Below are 20,493 nucleotides of genomic sequence, written 5' to 3'. Positions count from 1 at the left end.
ATGGCTCTCCACACGCTGACTGAAACACGGCCGCTGCTGCGCACATTCCAAATGTATTTTTCTTCGTCCCTGCATGGTGGTAGGGAAATCTGGTTTTATTAGAGGAATCAAATTGCCATCAGAGCTAATGATACCTGATGTGGTAGCAGTGAAGGACTGGAAACGACGAGAGTGCAACGCATTAAAGAGATTGAAGCCCATTATGGTTCAAAATATGGAGCGTCAAAATGTCCGTTCGCGAGCTCGTTAAGCTGGCTTTCCAGCATTGTAGATTTTTAATATGGCGTCGCAGCGCACAGTATTCGCAACTCCAGCAATTCATGCGACACCTAGCGGCAGTAGGGAGAAACGAAATACGGAGGTCCAGTCGCCGTGTGTGCCGTAGAGGCTGCTGTCGCGGACGGAAGAATGAAGCTGCTAGCAAAGAAAAAGCGAACGGCCAAGCAGTTCTGCTGTGTTCCTCGGTGCGTGCCAGCGAGATGGAAGGACAGCGATATTTCCGTTCACGCACTTCCCTCCGAGTGGAAAGGCTGAAGCCGCAGAACCAGGTGGATCGCTAACCTCCGCATCGGCAAGGCTGTGACGCTTACAGTGACTGTTTGCTCACGGCATTTTGCACGGGATAATTTCTCCTTACCAGGTGAGACACTATTGTGAACTCGACCCTAATGCATGGCCATTGTGCGTGGCCATTATACATGTCGCTGTGTCACCTTATGTAAACACGTTTCGCATTGCGGGCACTGGCGATTGGGCTATGCATTATTTGCTGCATATGTTAGCCGCAACGCGAAATTCGAGCACAGGTTCGAGACCTGTCACAGCGGTTTCTCCGAGGAACGTCTCTTCTGCACTCGTTAACCACATTGGCTGTAATTAGAGCTCATGTTCGACGCTTCACAGCGGTTTCTGCGAGCAACGTCACCTCTGCGCTCGTTGGCTACACCCGGCTGTAACTCGGGAGGCTTTTGATGCCCAGCACGTCTCGCGCAACTTATACGGGCGTCGGAGATTCAAATGTTTACGAATGATGTACTAGCAAGTTCGGGAAGTGTTGAGTGTAAACGTGCCACGTATGTGGCATGCTAAAGCGGAATAAATATCATGCGTGGTGCGGATGAACTTGCAGCACAGGCGCACTGCACGCGGGCACTTCCCAGCGCGACTGATTACGAATTTGCCACTTGCACTTGAGAATATCCGACGTGCTCAAGAGTGGCCATATGACACTGGTATTTCGCACCGACGGCGAGCCTATCACGTTCATTGCAGAAGTTTGCCACTTACGCGACAGCCACATGTCAATTTTACACGCGTTTGTTAGTTTCGAGGAAAATTTACGGCGTCCGCCGTCTACTGACGTGTCGCATGTGTATGTGCAGTATTAGTACCTAAGCTAGCTTTGTCTGTGTTATTAAATCATCCCCAAGTCAGTGGCAAAACTACGGTCATGTGGTGGTGTTTGCACCTGTGTACTTTGCGTTATGAGCAGCTTTCAACTACGTTTTGCAGATGCTACATTCGGTGTACAACGTTGCATAGCCTTGCACACTCAAACCGTGCTTCATTTCCTTGCAAATGTTTTTTTATAAATATTGTGGCCTTGTTTCTGAGGTAAAAAGAAAAAAATTCTGGGTGCAGCCCATATTGAGGCACAATAAAGCATAAACAATTCATTTATTTTTTCAGATGTAGCATGTCAAAGACAGCGGCTGAAAAAAATGCAGTACCAACTGAAAACCTGCCAAGGACGTCATGTTATGATGAGAACAAGGATGCTCATATGAAAGAGCTTTCACTGGCAAGACTTCGCCGACGTGTGTATCGGTCAGCCAGAGTAAGTTAATTTGACTACATGGTGCAGCACTTATATGCTTATGGTACATACACCATGTCTACAAGCATGCAATAGATGTCAACACCTTTTAATGCATTACAGAATGAATCAAGCAAAGAAACTGTTGCCTCCCCATTAGAAGCAAAGGTGTTGCCCCATGCACCTGTCAGCACGACCACTATGGTAAATTGGCTGCCTGCAACTTGTGCACACATTGCTTCACCACTAATTCCTTGGGATTAAACTCTGACATTGCAGGACGATCTCCCATCCCCTGACCGCAACAGCATGGACCAAATAAGTGACAAAGGAAATATGGTAATTTCTTTTTGTATATGTATGTGTTGTGGTAGCTGTCTTTACCTAGACGGTGGCATGCTTTCTGGATTTACATCGTAAAAGCATTGTAGCACGTGGTGTGTGATGGGTGCACATTAATTGCAACTTGTGCACACATTGCTTAACCACTGGTTTCTTGAACTGAACTCTGTCTGACATTGCAGGACGATTTCCCATCCCCTAACAGCACGGACCAAAGCCTTGCAAACACCATAAGGGACAAGGACATAGCAAATATGGCAATTTATTTTTTCTAGCCGGCAGCATGTTTTCTGGATTAACTTCGTGAAAGGATTGTGGTGTGTGATGGGTGCAAATTAACTGATGCAAAAAGCCTGACTTTCCTACTTCCAACATTGAATTTAATACATTGACGTGCATTATTGGAATGACAAAAAGAAGCTGCATTTCGCGTCAGATATGTCAGACATTACAACTCTTGCTTTTGTTTTGTGACAGGAATGTGCTTGCCAACCTGGCCTCCGGACATTAAAGGGAAGCTGAAAGGTTTTCCAGAAAAAATGAGTGAACATGCGTACATAATGGTTTTCAACCCTCCGAATTCGAATATCGCATCGAAATTGAGCGAAAGAAAGCGCAAATATATTTTATTTCGACGAAAAGTGCCGCAGCGGACACGCCCAGCTCGCGCGTCTCGTTTCCGCCTGTGATTGGTCGGGCGACCCGTGACGTCAACTTTAGCGACCGACCGCTGCCGCTCCACATGAAGCGCGGTGCCAGGTAGTTTGGTGCCGTAATGGAAAATTAAGAGGTAATAGAAAATTTAGAGAGACTGCGTTTTTCTGAAGAGTTCGGCGTTGCTCCCTACATGTACGAGCCGATTGCAAAGAGCCGGCCTCTCGAAGAAGCAAACGATGCTGATGCGAGCAGTGCTTCCGACGAGAACGAAAGCGAAGTCTTGGGATCTCCTCGTGTTGGAAATGCTCTTTGGTGAGTATGTTTTTTGCAAAGCGATCTAGTGATCTCGCCCATCTTTCGCCGATCTAGTGAGCTCGTTTCCGGTCAAACAACTGCAGTGTTGTGTTCCTGCATGCCTCCTCGTGGAACGTAAGCGGGGATGCGATCGTCGGCATTTGTGCGCTGTCCAAAGCTGTCGGCAACCTACAAAGACGGTTCAAACGCGTGAAAAGCTTCCCGGTTCATGCAGTACGTGTAGTGACCTTCATCTGTGCGCCATCCGCACACTACTCGTAACCGAAGTCGTAAAGGCGGCGAATTCCGTCGGCTACGTGAGACGGTCGGTTTCTCGCTGTGCGCGAGAGACGGGGGGAGCGTAGCGTCCTGGCGTGCGCCGGCTTTCCAGCACATGCAAACTCTACATTTGCACTGCGTTATGGTAGCTGCGTGCAGGCTGTGTTACAACACACGTGCAAACAGAAAATTCGCGGCGCTTTGCGACGAAACCTGCGTCGAAGGCGCGAAATAAACATGCACCTTCCGTTCAGCGTGCTAACATGAAGGAGTTCGCAGTAAATCAGAATCCAGGTTTGGGCGAGTTCGTGTATTCATAAGGCCTTCCAACACCAGTTATCATCAGTCAGTCCGCACTCGTGCCGTCTTTGTTTTCGTTGCTCCGATCTTTTCGCGCTGCATTTAGAAAGCTTGCTAGTGGAAATTCTGGTGATAATCGGCGTCACGGAAGTGGTTGGAGCACAGCAGTGTTGTTCTTGAGGGCTTGAAATTCTTTCGCTTTACAGCAGCCTCCCACTTCCTTAAAAGCTTCTTGTCTTGTGGGAAGCAATGGAAGACAACATCGTCGCGGCCGCTGGTGTTCGTGCAACCGTAGGCTGCACAGAAAGACGGCATGATCGGCCCACCACATCAGTTGATGCTGCGCACGTTGACCACCACTCTACATACACACAGACGCACCAACAAAGAAATGCAGGGTCGATCGAAGCAGATTACGACGGCACGCACGCAGAAACAAGCACGGTCAGGCACGGTCGCGCAGGCTGCGAAGGAGCAAAACACTAAAGTTGACGTCACAACACCGCGGTTTCCGGTCTCCGCTCGCATCGTCAGCGTCAGCAGCAGCGCGCGGCATTCGACGGGGGGCGGAGCTACAGCGCAATTTCAACCGACGATTACGTCGCTCCTATTTGAAAAAAAACCCCCAAATTTGACCTACATGGTTTATAAGGTTCCCGCATCCGTATATGAGCGTCTTATTGAATTCGACAGACTCTTCAGCTTCCCTTTAATGGCAGAGTACTCAAGAGAAGAAAAAGACGTGGCAAATTTCCTACTAGAAATGGCTTCACGGACAAGGCTTACAGAAAGCAAGGCTGCCCAAGTGACATCGGGTACTTTTCCACAGAAGTTTGTGAACACGATAAATAGTAGCAACGTAAATACATTCACAGGCCTGCCATCATTCGATGTTCTGAATGCTCGTGTGACGTGCTACACAAAAATTCATCCACTTTCAGGACGGCACCAGTTATGTGTAAAAACAATTGCATTGACATTGGTGAAATTGAAGCATATTTCCACTGCATTCTTGAGTCACCTTTTTAACTGTTCTCTAACTACATGTAGCAACATAATTGCAGAGACTGCTCAGTTGATGTGTGAAATTTTAAAAGCAACTGTGGCTGTGCCACCAAAAGATGAATTCCAGTGGCACGTTTGCATATTCGGCATTAGGTGAATCACCTAAAATCGTGTCATGGCTGGCGATATTAGAGTAGCCTGTATTGCATAGAGGCATTTGTGCGTGTGACCTTGGCTCCATCAAAGCGTGGCGGCCTTGAGAGTAAGTGCGGTCTTCTGTTTGGAAATCCAGCATTTTTTATGCCACTCAGCCGCTTCATACTTTTCAGACACGGTCGTTGCCATGTGATCTACATGCTGCACTTGTTTGCATTGGCCAAACCTGCAGACTTCAACTTCAACACACTTTTTGTAAATTAGCAATGCACATTCTTTTGCAACTTGTATTCTTCATTGAAGTGCTGATTTACACTACGCATTCTGATGCAAGTTTTCATCTTATGGTATTCCGAGATATTTGCAGTTCACTTATGATCTGTGTGCATAGAGTTGTGGTTATTCTTCAATGGCTGTTTGTTGTCCCTTTCCTTACTTGTATTTTTTCACAAAATAAACCACATGCACTCAATATTTTGTTCACTGTACTTGCCTCATACGTTTTACTCAAGCCCATTTTTGTTGCACTTTTTAGCATATGAGGGTATATCTGGCCAAACAGAACATGAGAAGTAACATGGAACAGTGTCAAACCTGCATACGATGAGTATTTAAAAAGTTTGGCCACCAGAGTTGAGTACTCTGAAAGAATGGTTTGATTCAAATGACCCCAGCTGGTATATGTACCATAATTTATGCTTCTTCCCAGTTTGTTGAATACAGTGCAAATGGCTGTCCTGGGAAGCATAACTAAACCACTGGTAATACAACATGGGGAGACACTTGTGCAGACTTAACATCAGTGAATGATAATTATTGACCTCCAGAGAGCATATTGGCCTCGAGCTCCACCACTGGAAAAGCTGGCGCTACCGTCGGCGTGACGTGCTAGGAGGGATCACGTGGACATAGCGGCCGCGTCGGCTGCTTCGGGCGCGCCGAAGCGAGCTGAAAACGAGTTTAAATTCCCTCGTACGCTGCGGTCCTCATTTAGTGGCAAAATTTTCCCGCTTCGAGTCAACGCTTTACAACGCTTGAAAGCACTAATAATAGGTAGTGGCTGCCTTTGAAGGCGCGCAACATTGTAGGCTACTGCTCGGTGCCGCAGGGCCGGACGCACGTAACGGAGGCCGGTGTCAGCCTTATTCACACGTAGTCGCAGGACAAGAAGCTGCGTGAAGCTTGGCTTGCGAAACATAAAACCGGCAAACAGTCATCGGCTACAACTCGGGTATGCAGCAAGCACAGACGCGAGGAAGATTTCTGCTACGGCGCCCGGTCTGCGATGTTCTGAAAACGCGCACTGAGACGCTCGCCCGAGTCCGCTGCACGACTAATGTCATGACGGTTTGGTCTGTGAACTTGTCGATGCTATAGATACTGGCGAGTTCAGTGGAGTGGAAAGGCAGCGGTAAGAAGCACATTTAAAAAAAAGCATGGCATATGGTCATGTTTGTGTTATGAATTAATGCACTGGATTACAAAAAAGGAGCAGCGGGAAATTGCACGCTGAGAACACCGATAAACATACAGTGCGACGCAACTCGAAAAATAGCATTGAAAGGTCAAAGAATTTAGAAGAAAAAAAAAAGATTGAATCGTCGCGACGGCACATCACAGTCCCCGTAGGCGTTGAAGTCTCTACAATGAAATTATTTTTGAACAGCTCTGATAGCACCCACGCAACAATGGTTGCTTGTATACTGGCATGCTCATATTCTGCTGCCTAAAGCTCACGGCACGGTGCGAAAACGCGCGCGCGGAGAAAGCGAAACAGTGCGCGGACAAACATGCAGACGCGCAGTCGGTCGCTGCGAAGCTGCGCGATCGCTGCATTAAGGCTTCATTCTATTACTCTCCATTTAGTTATACAAACACTATAAGAACATATTTCACATAGTTTGGTCTCGGCGTTTGCCTACCTTTCACGCAAGGAGGCAGTTCGGGAGACTCCATCGCGGCGACCGCGCGTAGTGGCGTTCACTGTACGTATTCGCTAAAGAGATAGAGTCTGTAAACGAATGTGTGCTTTCAGTTTACCCAAGATTATTATTTAGACAGTAAGAAACTTCTCTCGTTTCGAATGTACTTACAGAAATGTCCAGGAGAGCTCGCGCGTGGTGTTTTCAGTGAGCGCTGACAGCAAAACCTACGAGGAGTGCGCCACGTGATCCCTCATACTACGCCAGCGAGGCGCTTCCGATAGATGGCGACTCCGTAACTCCTCGCCGCCAATAGAGCTGTCCTTACTATCAACATATCAATAAATGGAAAGTAAGTGACATAAAAGTTTAACATGCACTTAAAGCACTTAACAAATACTTAAAGGGGCACTTAAACACTTCCGACTGATCATGGTTACCTCACTACAAAAGGACACCGCCTGCTGCAAAAATTTTTCGAATCATTGAACTGTAAGCGGAATTAGTAGTTATTGCACTGATGCATTGCTTTCTCCTTTCGCCTCAGCTAGTGTGCTGGAAGCTACACGGTGCATGGCAAGGTAGCAAGGTCCTGGTCAAGTTTTTTTTTTTACACATTGCTACTTGTGGTTCAGGCATGTGTGGCACTCTCTAAACGCGAGATGGACGCCTGGAGCTACATCACTTACAGAGACCAATAAATACACACGGCTGTCTGATCGTCCTGCGAACAGAGCTTGTGGTGGTCGTGGTATCTATATTATGCGGCATGCCAGTTTCAGGGCCCCTTTAAGAAGGGCACTAACAAAGACAACAAAAGTTGGTTTCATGAGTTCTGCCTGAGTCGCCACTGATATCACGCAGTTGCTCGAGCACAAATTGTGAAACAATAACGTATGAGCCATAGGAAACGAACAGTCATGTCGGCAAAAAAAGAAAAAAAAGCAGGATATGTATTGTGATAGGTAACCCCAAGCGCCACAGCACAAGGTGAAGCTAAGTTGCAGTTCGGCACATAATAGGATCTCTTCTGCTTACAACGGTGCACGCACATGAACATTTCACTTTACTACGATCTTTGCAATATGAACAGCATTGAAACGCAATGTAGAGATGAAACATTAAAGGGACTGACAACTACACCAAATGTTCCAGGATAAGGTGCCAGGAGAAACAGCCGAGATGTGCTTGCACTTTTGCGACAATCCAGCAGTGCACGAACACTTTGCCTCCACGATCGATGGGTCCCGGAATGCGTCGGCGATTCTCACCACAATCTCGTGCGGGTCCGCTGTCACGCCGGAGGTTTGCACACACGCGCGACCACTTCTACTTAATTACTCTTTGTACCACTGGTACCGACTAAAATGAGGTGCTCGGCGTCCACTACCCGTTCTCCCCCCACAAAACAGCGCGAATTAACATCGCAGTACAACAAACTTAAAGTTATCACCAAGGTAGGGTGGCTCCCTAACCAAGGAAAGCGTACGCGGGGACCTCCGTAAAGCCGCCATACTGCACAGTGTAGCCAGACCGGGTCAGGCTTCGCAGCGCCCCCTAATGTTGATTTGAGTTGCGAATAATACCCGAAATCAATCACACATCTTTTATATGATAAAATACACACGCTGTTTTAAAATTCCCCACATCTTAGCTTAAGGATACAATTTTGTGGGTGTGCCATGCAGAAAAGGTAACCTAACGAACATTTAAAACTGTGATTTTGATGTTCTATACTTCAAAAAACATTGCCGATTCCGAAAACGTAAGAACTGAGCTCGCATTATGCATTCATGACCTTTAATTTTGCGATTTATTGTTTCGCCCTGAAGCCGAAAATAAAATATACTAATTTAAGTTCTTTATGCGTGTTTCATCTCTATTGCCTACATAATGCCCACCGTGCTGTACAGTTTAACAACTCAGACTGCACTCACCTACCTTTCACTGGTTTTAAAATGTAAATTTGACAGCCTAAAAAAAACTCCGGGTATATTCTCAGACGTGCGAGCACATTGAAACAGACTACAGTCCTACCGTGCTTTTTCCGGCCGCCACACCCGCTTCTGCTGGTCCCAGCGCGTGCAAAAAGTGGCTTCGTCGCTGAAGACGACTGCTCTCCAATTGTCTGGGGTCCAGTCTTCCCCCACAGACGCGAATTCCAGGCGCGTGTCCCGATCCGCTTGTCTCAGTTGTGATTTCTGCGCAGCTATTCTACTTTTCGCACCTGCTGCATGAAGCCTGCTCCTGATTGTCTGAGTGGATGCGTTCAAAGCGAACATGTCACGAAGCTCCCTGGCGCTGAGGAACGGATCATCTGCTGCTCCTGCGACAACAAGCCTGTCTTCTTCTTGCGTCGTCGCTCTTGGTGGCCGGCCGCGCGCAGCATCCTTAAGTCGGCCTTCTTTGTGGAATGCCTGCAGTACTCTGTTGAATGTGGCTAAAGGGCGCCCAGTAGCTTGAGCTATAGCTCTTTGGGTCATTGTCCGGCCTATCTCTGTGATGGCTTTCCTTTGGTATACTGTGAGTCGCGGCGCCATCGTCGATGCCTTTACGCATCTCGTCTGTTCACTTGTAGGGATGAAAACTTTATTCAGGTTATCGCATATCTGATCTTGTGTATACGCCACACTTAAGGTCCAAGTATGCTTTCAGTAATGACATGCCGATTTTGGCATTTGCCGGCAAATGCAGCCTGCCAAACCTCGATCACTGATATAAGGCTCGCGGCTAGGCTGACGATGCAGTACACCGGCGCGTGAATGATGCGGTGAAATGCTCCCTGCCAGAGCTTTGATAGTGCACAACAAGAAAGTAAAAAAAAAGAGAAGCCAGTGGCGTGCGCTCCGCCGCGTATGCGCTTTCGCAGACTGGCAGCGCACATCAGCGCTTCTGACGACTGAAGCAGAAGGTAAAGCCGCAGCATCCTGCGAGCCCCGAAAAGACAGGCAGTGCTATCAGCTTGGCCGCGCATGCCGACACTCCGCCCGTCTCGAACCAGGCGTTATCGCTAGATGTCGCGCACGTAGCTCCGAGCGGCCCGGATCACGCAGTTCGGTCGTTCTAGACATGCATTTTGCCCTCTGTACATCTTACCAGGCCTTGGCCCGCTTAGCAGTTACTAGCATTAACTCGGACAATCATGACAAAGAATGATCAGGCAGAGAATGATCCCAAGGCTAAAGAATGCAAAACAGTGAAATATGAAAGATAAATAGAAAAAGTTTTGTTGAAAACATATCCTCAGACCTGTTTCCAACAACCTTAACGCTCAGAAATAAGACATTGACGCGGAAGTCCTGGACATGCAGAATGAAATTCCTGTGACAGCCGTTTCGCCTAACTGTCCACGTATGCATCACCACATGAGAAAGCAGCGATTTCATGAAAAGCACAAATAGGCTGGGCACGTCCATCTGTTGAGGGTACGCGAGATTGCGCGATGTCGGCGCAAGCACACAATACCGCAGTGCAAAGGTAATACTTTAATGCCTTCTGGTACGATGCTAACACCTCACTTGCACGTCAGGCGCTCCTTAATCCCGTAAGAATGAGGTACTACACTGCCGCTTTCGAACAAAAGTTCTACTCGGCCCCTTTACTAATCCCTGCGGTGCTTCTCGCAAACTTTTGGTAAAGATAACAGCCCTGCCATGTGGACCAAAAAAAAGCTAAATGTGGGCAGCCGAGTATCGATGGAAACTTCATAAGACCAAAAAACTGCGCAATGTAATAATATAAACATCTGCAAGCAAGGCTTGCTCACCTGCGAGGGCATGAACAAAGGCCGGGTAGTGACCTTCTGTGCTCCCATCTTCACTGCACCAGTGTGCTTGAACTTCAGTTGTTTTTGAGAAATCTCGCTCATCTTCCGGCTCAAAAGATTTGATGAGCCGCACAGGTAGAATAGCTGGATAATTGTCGCGATATTTTACATACGCAAGCATTGTAGAGTCCGCACGCTACACTGATGTTATTGGGGCCGGATCACTCCAGAAAAAGGGAGAAGCAGCACGCGAAAGCAAAAACACACATCAGACTTGTATTGACGTACACGACACAGATAACGGCACACACACGTGACAATGTCCCAAAATGCCTCATAGGCGACATGCACTATATCTATCTATCGGTGGATTATGATTGGCCTACAGTTCCGGCGGAAGCGTGTGTCGCCGTGTCTGAGACCTCGTTGAACCGATGCCGGCCAGCGGGGTCGGACAACAGTGTCGGCCGGCGGGTCGGACAGCCGTGACCAGCAGGGTTGGACAGCCGTGTCGGCCGGCGGGTTGGACAGCCGTGTAGGACGGCCGGGTCGGACAACTGGGTCGGACGGCCGGGACGGTCGGCTGGGTCGGACAGCCGGGTTGGACGGCCGGGTCGGACCGCCGCGCGGGGCTCAGGTAGCCGGCCGCAGTCACCGGGTCGCGTCCACAGCTGGCGGGGTAGCCCTGTGGCTGCTCACCCGAACGCTCGAGCGCCCCGGTTCCGGACCGCCAGCCCTCCTGGACCAGTGCCCAACGGAAGAGCGGGGCGAGGTAACCTCCCAGCGGGCGACAGTGTTGCTTCAGGTGTGGGGTATTGGCGCGGGCGGCGATAGCTCCTATGGGCCAGACGCCCAGCGAGGAAGCTGTTTTCCGTCGACCGCCGAACCTCGCGCACTGCTCACGCCACGGGCCACGGGCCACACTCTCGCGCCACGCTTTTTGAGGCGCCACTGCCGACGCTCCCAAGTCGGCGTCGATGATGATGATGACTCTCTTGCGGGTATTTGCCAAGATTCACTGTCCTCTTCGCCCCCGCACGGCGCACTGTCTTCGTATGTTTATGTTTCCACTCCCGCGTACCATATATTATGACATACACCACAACCAGACGAGACACAACACACACCCTACATGGCTTCGGCTACAACTTTGTCTTCACCCGTCTACGACGCCACATGCATGGACACCCTTCAACCCAACGTAACGTTGCTTCAACCCTGCCTTGATGTACGGGGTCCTGAACATTTCGCTGCATGCGTTCTCAAAAAGATTTTGCACTCACCGCTGTACTGTACTTGCTAAAATTTTGCAGGGCGATCGCATTTTGGTGTCGACTTCGTTTAGTGTAACACTTGGTGCAGTTAATTCACTAGTTTTTCAGAAAACTACATATTTGCCTGCGCGTATGAAAACACAAGAGGCAGCCGCGACATGCATAAACTTGTTTCGCCGCCTGCCGTCAGTTGCAGAAAGCAGCGTTTCAGGGAGGACAGTCGCCTGTTCCAGGAGCGGGAAACACGTGGCAGCCCCTCCGGATACGCTGCTTTCTGCAGCTGACGGCAGGCGGCGAAACAAGTTTATGCTTGTCGCGTCGCCGGCAGCAGCTTGCATCCCCATAAACGCAGTCAATTTTGCATTTTTTTTCTACAAACCAGGCAATTAACTGTGCCAAGTGTTATACTAAACGAAGTTGATGCAAAAATGCGATCGCTCTGCAATAGTCGAGCAAGAACAGTGCAGCGGTGAGCGTAAAACCTTTTTTTGGAACGCGCGAAGCGAGATATATTCTGGACCCTGTACGTTTCTGTACTCTTGCACTTACCCCTCGCTTACAAAACATCAAAAGAAATAATGACAACATTTACTGTGGCACCTGCATGGTCTTCCTTGTTGTACAATGCACTGAGGACTCCTCACATACTTGCTTATTGATTAGAGTGGTTTACGTATTGCATTTATGGGTTAATCATTTATGTAATAACCTCTCAAATTTGCCACAGCCCGCAACGCCATATTTCGGAGGATATGTTTAAACGCTTTTTCTTCGTTACATGCAATACTAATGCTAGGACACTTTCTGCGTGAAATTGCTCGCGTGTGTTTTGACACACGCACACATGTGCATGTCGGTAAGGACATTGAGCATTTGACGAGTGCTTCGAAAGAATAACACTATTAAATACGTAGTTCACTTCTCGTTTGCTCATTGCCCGTGCACCTCTCTACTTCAAATGAGCCTCCTTCACAATGATTATGACCAGAAGAGACCAGACTGTGTAACAACAGTATGCTCTCATACTATATCACGTGTGCTTACGACACTGTCTACTGTGGTACCTTCTGAGGCAATTTGTATCTTTCATCTCTATGAATAAATGATACTGCTTTTCCAGTTATCTTGCATGCACACTGCACACATTCTATTTTTTTTATGTCTATAGACATCGCCAATGCTATACAATTTGCTTAGGCCACGCTATTTCTTTTCGTTTTGCCATTGCTCCCGGCTGTTTGCGTGAATGAAGCTGGTTTGAGTAGTTAAGCATTACCCTCAACATCTAGGTGTGGCCATTGTTTTGTCCCACCTCCTTGACAATGACGTCATTCTCTTTGTGGTGCACATATTTCTGTAGTAGGGGGCTCCTGTTTTCTGCAGCTTTTCAGATTTCTTTTGGCAGTGCCAACATACCTGGCCGAACTATGCAGGGGAAGCCCTCTTCCAATTCGCTCGGTCAACTCCTCAGCTGCTCCTTATTCCTATAAAAATGCAGTAGTGCTGGCAATATTTCCCCGAGACCACATGGCCTCATCAAAGAAAATCCTTTCGACGTGTAAGGAGGATGCATGGATGCTGCATTATTCCATACAGCGAAGTCGCATCAGCTAAGTCCTGTCACTGCCATTTGGCCCTGCAACTGATAATAGTATTCATGCTCCCTTTTCAATGTAATTTCATTATCTGCTGCCCTACAACAAAACATTGGAGAAGCTGCAGCTTCTTCGATACTTTTTCCTTTGAAGGAAAACGGGCATTTAACTTCTAGCAGCCCCATGTCACTGCCCTCAAGTACCAGTCTATCTGGGGATGCAGCAATAAACGGATGCTCAGCATGCACGTTCAGGCCTGTATATCCCACGGTTATGGTCTTATCCATGCAGGTCATTAGCTATTCATATGCCTGGCTCGTGCACATTTCCATAGTGCATGGCTTCGGTTTAATAGCTCCGCGGGTAAAGTATCTATATAACAATACTTTTTTAAAAACAGGGTTGAAGTACCTCAGACAGGCTGGCCAACGTTTCGATAGGTGGACCTATCTTCGTCAAAGGCGGCCTCGTCATCCTCGGCGTGTTAGTTTTAAAGGGTTAGTGCAGTGACGTCACGTGCGGGTGTTGTCGCTGGCGGCTGGTTTTAAAGAGAGAGATTACAAGAGGGAACAGGCGCTACCGTCCGACGTCTGTGAGCCTCATTCTCAAGACGAAGGGACAAGAGCGTGAGAGTGGGCACGCGGGGAGGAAAGAAAAGAAATAGAAGCAGAAAAAAGGGGAAAAGAAGGAAAAAAAAAAGCAGGGGGGTGCCAGGGCCGTACCAAGACACAACAAAGGGGGGGGGGGTGAAAGAAAAAGAAAGAGAAAAATGAAATCTTTAAGAAATACGGGGGCTTGGGAGCGTGTTGGGGATGCGAAGGGTTAGGAGGTAATCCGGGGGAGTCGTTGGCGGCATGTTTTTTAGGCATTAGAACGGCCGGTCAAGCAATAGGTCGAGTAATTTTGAAATAGTTAAGGTGGCGACGGGGAGTCTGCGGTGCAATGGTGGGGTGACTGAAAGGCAGCGGCATGGTCTTTCAAGGGGCACTGCCCCACGCGCTTAACGTAGGTGTCGTTACGGCGGCATCCAGAAGGCGATGGTTGAGGCGCCGAAAAAGGCATATTGACTTCGGAATGTGTTGTCGAGGGGGTTTAAAAAAAAGACTAAAAAAGGGGTAAGGGGGAAGGGGGGGGGGCGAAATCGGTATAGCAAACAGGAGGGCGACGCGTGCAGAAGCGGGCGCGGGCAAGTGTACATGGAAGAAGGGGATCGTAGTACACTTGGTATAGACGTAAAATCCTGAAAGAGTACATTAAATTGAGTAGTAGGCAGGAAATTTTTTTTTCCTTTTTCCCTTCCTCCTCTCTCCCCCTCTCCCCCTTTTTCCTCCGAAATGAAAGAGTAGGTGATACTGTCAGGTTTCCCCGCAGGGGCGTCTGCGCAAGCAGGCGTTTGGTGTGTTGCGACACCACGGACCCGAGCACACGAGGGTTGGACCCTCCCGCGTGTAGCCGTGCGCGGCTTAGCCGTGTCCGGGGAAAAGGGGATCCTGGGGGTTGAGCCAATGCCGGGTGTTTGGACCTTTACGGCCCCTCGGCGGCGGCAACACACCCCTTTGGCCTCGGCTTCACGTAGACGGCACCCCCGGACTGACCCACCCGGGGGAAATCGGCAGTCGCCTTTTCCTGTCCTCCTCTCCAATCTTCGTCTTTCTCTCTCGCCTTTTTCATCTTTCCTGTCTTCTCATCACTTCTCCTCACTTCCTAGTTTCCCGGCGGCAAGGGTTAACCTTGTGTAGCTAGCCAGCCTTGGTTATGCTGTATTTGGTTATAGCAGCGATGTACGGCTGGCGTTGGCAGGGTTTCTATAGCAGAAGCTCCTGTCACGTCCCCCTGTTGGGCTCCATGGTGGGTGGTCGGCATCGCGGCCGAAAACCCAACATTACTTATGGAAGATGCTTTTCCTAAACTACCTGATCGCCCTCATAAACGAGGGCGCACCGAAGAAGTTTTTAAGTTTTTCGGACGTCAAGTCCACAATTTTCCCCGTTTTCATGTAATCCACGCAGAAAAACCGGCTAAACAAGTACGAACAATCTCCCCGTTCCTAGTATCTAAGTCCCTTACCGAAGTTTTTGGCCCAGGATATAAGGTGTCAAGGATGGCTAGCGGTGACCTCCTCTTGGAGCTCCGCGACCAGAAGCAATTTGAGAAGCTGCCACAGCTGGTATCATTTGGGGAGACCCAAGTAGTAGTAACCCCGCACCGCACGATGAATACCTCCCGCGGCGTTGTCTCGGACGATGATTTGCTGGAGCTCACTGAGGCTGAGCTCTTGGAGGGCTTCAGCGAACAGAATGTTACAAGTGTCAAAAGAATTAAGATAAGGCGAGATGGAAAAGAACTTGCGACCAAACACCTAATACTCACCTTCAATTCAAGTGTCCTGCCCGAGTCAATCGAGGCCGGGTACATCAAGCTCCGTGTAAGACCATACGTGCCAAATCCCCTCCGATGTTTCAAGTGCCAGCGTTTTGGCCACAGTTCGCAGAGCTGCCGAGGCCGCCAAACTTGTGCGAAATGCAGTGCGCACGAACACTCCTCTAAAGCTTGTGAGAATGCTTTCCACTGTGTCAATTGTGATGTCGAGCATGCCGCATACTCGCGGTCATGCCCGTCTTGGAAAAAAGAAAAAGAAATAGTAACAATTAAAGTCAAGGAAAATATCACTTTCAAAGAGGCACGCAGGCGGGTTGCACACCTTCCTAAGGCCAGCTTTGCCGAAGTGGCGCGTCAGGGGGCAGCGTCACAACGGCCTCCGGCGACTGTCCGACCCACACGCAGTGAGTCGGCAGTTACGCCATCTGCCCCCACGGTGGTTGCAGCTAGCGCTGCTCCGCCAACCGAGGAAAAGGGGCCATCGACCCCGAAGGTGGGCGCAGCCGAGGCTGCCTCAACCTCCCAGGTCCCTTCCAGTGCTGGCAATGGCCGGCGCAGCCAAATCCCCCAGGGAACCCCACCGACCTCCGGGCTGGTGGGCGCAGGGGTCCTGCCCTCCAAGGCGGGCCCTTCCCTGGTAACTTCTCGCTCGCAAGAGCACGTGTCCGGCGCCTCACAAGAGGCAATGGACACCACAACTATCCCCAAGGCGCCCCAGGCGCCTAAGGAGCGGCGAGGTTCCCTCGAACGCTTCAAAAAGAGCAAAACCCCGGTTACAGGGCCTCGAAAGGGCTCTGTAATCTAAGACATCCCTTCCGGTTCCGTAAACACAGCACCAATTAAATTTAAAATATGGATACACAAATCATTCAGTGGAATGTCAGAGGTCTACTTAGGAATCTAGATGATGTTCAAGAACTTATCCATAAACACAATCCAAAAGTGCTGTGTTTACAGGAAACACACTTAAAATCCAAAAACACAAACTTTCTCCGTACCTATGTTACGTTTCGCAAAGATCGCGATGATGCCGTCGCATCATCGGGTGGTGTGGCGATTCTCACTCATAAAAGTATAGCATGTCAATCTTTACAGCTACGTACGCCCCTTGAGGCAGTGGCGGTGCGAGCTGTTCTGCTAAACAAACTCATCACTATTTGCTCGCTTTATATACCCCCACATTACAAATTAACTAAACATGAATTTCAGTCCTTTATAGATGAATTGCCAGAACCTTATCTGGTTCTAGGCGACTTCAATGCACACAACTACCTTTGGGGCGACCCTCGTATAGATGCGCGAGGACGTCTTGTTGAACAGTTCCTTTTCTCTTCTGGTGCTTGTCTACTGAATAAGAAGGAAGCGACATACTATTCTCTTGCAAACAGAACATTTTCTTCAATAGATCTTAGCCTAGTCTCCCCGTCACTACTGTCTGAACTCGAATGGCAAGTTAACAACAATCCTTACGGAAGCGACCACTTCCCAATACTGCTTAGAACACCCGAAGAAAAGGAATATCCACCACAGGCTCCTAGGTGGAAAGTTGACACTGCCGACTGGGAAAAATTTCGAACTCTATCTTGTATTTCGTGGAATGACATGTCCTCGCTAGAAATTGACGCTGCTGTCGAATATTTTACAGCCTTCATAATAGATGCCGCATCTAAATGTATATCACAAGTAAATGGTCTGTCCTGCAAACGGCGTGTCCCGTGGTGGAACGACGATTGTAGGATCGCACGTAAAAACCAGAACAAAGCGTGGGGGTTGCTACGCGCCTCCCCCACTGCAGAGAATCTTATTAACTTTAAAAAAGTAAAATCACAAGGCAGGCGAACCCGCCGGCAGGCCAGAAGAGAAAGCTGGCAAAAGTTTTTATCAAGTATTAACTCGTTTAGGGATGAGGCCAAAGCCTGGAACAGAGTAAATAGGATTAGAGGGCGGCAAACACATTCACTCCCCCTGGTAAACCCACAAGGCGATACCCTGCTTGAACAAGCAGACTCACTTGGGGAGCACTTCGAGAGTGTATCAAGCTCCAACCATTATTCGCAAACATTCCTGAAATATAAAGAAATAGAAGAATGCAAGCCACTCACCAATAAATGCCGACAGAATGAACCCTATAATTGCCCATTTAGTGCTGCCGAGTTGAAAGCGGCCTTGAGCGCATGTAAGAGTTCCGCACCAGGATCTGATAGAATCTTATATGAAATGCTCAAAAACGTACACAATGACACGCAACTTACACTACTTACACTTTTCAACACCATCTGGGATGCAGGGTACCTTCCAACCGCGTGGAAAGAAGCCATTGTAGTCCCTGTTTTGAAACAAGGCAAAGACCCTTCCTCGGTGGCAAGTTACCGCCCGATAGCCCTCACAAGCTGCATTTGTAAGGTGTTCGAAAAAATGATAAATCGGCGACTTATTCATTTCCTTGAAGAGAGCAAAATGCTTGATCCTTATCAGTGCGGCTTCCGAGAAGGGCGCTCCACAACCGATCATCTCGTGCGTGTTGAAGGGAATATCCGGGACGCATTTATACATAAACAGTTCTTCCTATCGATATTTCTCGATATGGAAAAGGCGTATGACACAACGTGGCGTTACGGAATCTTAAGAGACCTGTCAGAAATGGGCATCCACGGTAATATGTTTAATATAATAAAAAGCTATCTTTCAAATCGTATTTTCCGGGTAAAAGTCGGCAATGCACTCTCACGTCCTTTTACGCAAGAAACGGGTGTACCCCAAGGAGGCGTGCTCAGCTGCACGCTCTTTATCGTGAAGATGAACACGCTTCGTGCTTCACTACCACCCGCCGTCTTTTACTCTGTCTATGTGGACGACATTCAAATAGGTTTCAAATCTTGTAACCTCGCAGTCTGCGAGAGACAGGTACAGCATGGCCTGAACAAAGTGTCAATGTGGGCAGACAAGAATGGGTTTAAGATCAATCCTAACAAAAGCTCTTGTGTTCTTTTTACAAGAAAGAGAGGACTTATCCCAGATCCTTGCATAGAACTGCGTGGACAGCAGATACCTGTAAACAAAGAACACAAATTTCTGGGTGTCATACTTGACTACAAACTCACTTTCGTCCCCCACATTAAATATCTTAAACAAAAATGTCTGAAAACAATGAATCTAATGAAACTTCTATCCCAGACTACGTGGGGTAGTGACAGGAAGTGTCTAATGAATATCTATAAGAGCCTCATTCGATCACGACTAGACTATGGTGCCGTGATCTATCATTCTGCAGCCCCGAGCGCGCTAAAGATGCTAGATCCGGTCCACCATCTAGGAATCCGACTGGCCACAGGCGCTTTCAGAACGAGTCCCATACAAAGTTTATATGTAGAATCAAATGAGTGGTCACTTCATCTGCAGAGAACATACATTAGCCAAACATATTTTCTGAAAGTCCACTCAAATCCACAACATCCCTGTTTTAATACCATTAATGACATGACATATGCTACACTCTTTCGCAATCGTCCCTCCGTAAGACAGCCTTTCTCGCTGCGTGTGAGGGAGCTTAGTGATCAAATGCATGTCCCACTCCTCGAGCTCCCCCTAATGCATCCAGCCAAGCTGCTACCTCCTTGGGAGTGGCAGCTGATACAATGCGACACATCTTTCGTTCAAGTTACAAAGCACGCTTCAGATATCGAAATCGAAATGCATTTCCGGGAACTCCAGCACAAACACTCCTGCACGGAGTTCTACACAGACGCATCGAAGTCACATGACGGGGTGTCCTATGCAGCCGTCGGGCCATCCTTCTCGGAATCCGACGCACTGCATCCGGAAACTAGTATCTTCACGGCTGAGGCCTACGCAATATTGTCGACCGTGAAGCATATAAGGAAATCAAAACTCAAAAAATCAGTTATATATACGGACTCCCTAAGTGTTGTGAAGGCTTTGATATCGTTCTGCAAGCACAAAAATCCTGTAATAATTGAACTCTATTCCGTCTTATGTGAAGCATATGCATCTAACCAGTATGTGATTATATGCTGGGTGCCAGGTCATAGGGCCATCGAAGGTAATGTTCTGGCGGACCAGATGGCCACGTCAGTTGCATGGCATTCTGCTAATCCCACCGCTGCAGTTCCTGTCACGGATCTGAAGCCCTTCTTACGGAGGAAACTACGCAACCACTGGCAACGCCTATGGGACGCGGAAACAAATAATAAGCTCCACGTGATCAAGCCACAGTTAGGATTCTGGCCCTCTGTAACAAAATCACGCCGAACAGATGTCCTATTCTGTCGTCTGAGAATAGGACACACATTTGGCACGCATAACTATTTACTCACTGAAAATGATCCTCCAACCTGCGGTAGATGCGGGGAGAGGCTGACCGTCCTCCACGTCCTCCTGGAGTGTCGGGAAGCCGAATATGAAAGAAAGAAACATTTTCCCTTAGCCTACCGGCAGCGCATCCCCCTTCATCCTGTTATGTTACTCGGCCAAGAACCATTATTTGACACCAACGCAGTCCTGAGTTTTCTGAAAGATGTTGTCTTGCATGTTTTTAGCCCTACATGTTCATAGCGGGTCCTCTCTTCAGAGGACGCCGCTGTGATAGCTCCTTGGTATAGCACATGCCTCTAGACCCTTGTTTTCAAGGGCTCTGGCGAGGCAGCAGTGCTCCAAGTAATGTTACCATCTTATACATTTTATATTTTGC

General features: G+C 48.4%; 2 long non-coding RNA genes across 4 annotated transcripts in view; both read left to right on the top strand.

The window, feature by feature from the left end:
* The window catches only part of LOC135916761 (uncharacterized), a 200,980-nt gene that overhangs the window by 122,705 nt on the left and 57,782 nt on the right, over positions 1–20,493 (top strand). The gene's annotated exons all lie outside the window — the stretch shown is intronic.
* LOC135916772 (uncharacterized) lies at positions 135–2,021 on the top strand. Its single transcript, XR_010569061.2, has 3 exons — positions 135–640; positions 1,690–1,837; positions 1,940–2,021. It is a non-coding gene; the product is annotated as an uncharacterized lncRNA (long non-coding RNA).

The sequence above is a fragment of the Dermacentor albipictus genome, chromosome 7 (assembly GCF_038994185.2).
Source record: "Dermacentor albipictus isolate Rhodes 1998 colony chromosome 7, USDA_Dalb.pri_finalv2, whole genome shotgun sequence".
Lineage (NCBI taxonomy): Eukaryota > Metazoa > Arthropoda > Arachnida > Ixodida > Ixodidae > Dermacentor > Dermacentor albipictus.
Note: the sequence above shows the minus strand (reverse complement) of the source record. Positions and strands in the feature narration are given on the sequence as shown.